This window comes from Octodon degus, unplaced genomic scaffold (assembly GCF_000260255.1).
Source record: "Octodon degus isolate 3935 unplaced genomic scaffold, OctDeg1.0 scaffold00615, whole genome shotgun sequence".
NCBI classification, from domain to species: domain Eukaryota; kingdom Metazoa; phylum Chordata; class Mammalia; order Rodentia; family Octodontidae; genus Octodon; species Octodon degus.
In genome coordinates, this window is record NW_004525191.1 from 4,717 (window position 1) to 5,880 (window position 1,164).

Consider the following 1,164-nt stretch of genomic DNA (forward strand, 5'->3'; position numbering starts at 1 on the left):
GCCTGTCCTAAATATAAATAAATACATAATAAAGAGCATGACTTTAAGGCTCCAGGATGATAAAAGCCCTTTCACAGATTTTGGGATTTTGCACAGGTTAAGACAAAGACGTCCTCTGGGTGGCCAATATCTATTTAGTTATCAAAGGTGAAGAATACTGAAGAGGGTGGACATCAGAACAGGACCATTCACAGACCTCTCCATTACTCCATCATGTCCACTTAGGAGAACTACGTTACCTCCAGGAAGGTCTTCCCCACAGGAGTGAGATGTCTGCAGCTACAGTCCTTGTCTAGTTAATGGAGCTTGGAGCAGACGTCCTTAGCTGTGGCCTTGTCTTCTCCTGCGAGGCTTCGAGGCTTCACCCACCACTGCAGGCCTCAGCTGGGATCAGTGACTCACAGAGGTTCACTTACTATGAGTCCCCTGCCCATCTCCAGTTCAGGGGCCTCAGCATGGACAGACTACCAAGGAGGCATGGAAAGCTGATTGGGCACTTACATCCTGCTCGGAGCTGCTTCGTAGCAGTTTCCATCAAAAAACTATGTAGACTACAGTGAATATTCAAGTAAAGCTCTACTACAAATATAATCTGCACGTGAATGATTATATGCAAGACATTTTTCACATGTGAAAATGGCCCTTTCCACATACAAGATCAGTGACACTCATGTGTGTTTTGGTTTCCTGACTCTTCTGGTCGCACATACGTGACATTTTGCTGGCATCTCTGTCTTTTTAGGAGTTTCTTGTGATGTCTAAGCTGTCTGCACACAGGTCTGCTCCAAGATTCTTTTGCAGTGTTTTTAGGGAGATATAAATTCTCCTTTGTCTGTGAAATTGAACATTTAGCTCTAATTTTTAGGAAAAATTCTCCATGATATTTTGTGGTTATTCTTTTTTGTAGGAAACTATACCTGGTATGTTTAGGATCAAGTAAATCACAACCATTGGCCAAAAATTGTGGTTTGAATGATGTCATAGTTGCTTCATGAGTCCTCAACAACCATCCCCAGAACCTGTATTCTGATAAGATGCAATGCAGAAAAAATAGGCAGATTTCTAGATCCATACGAATTACCAAACCTGGACCAAGAAATTTTAAAATTCCAAATAAATTAATACCCATCAATGAAACTGCAGATATAATTTAAAACTTCCCAG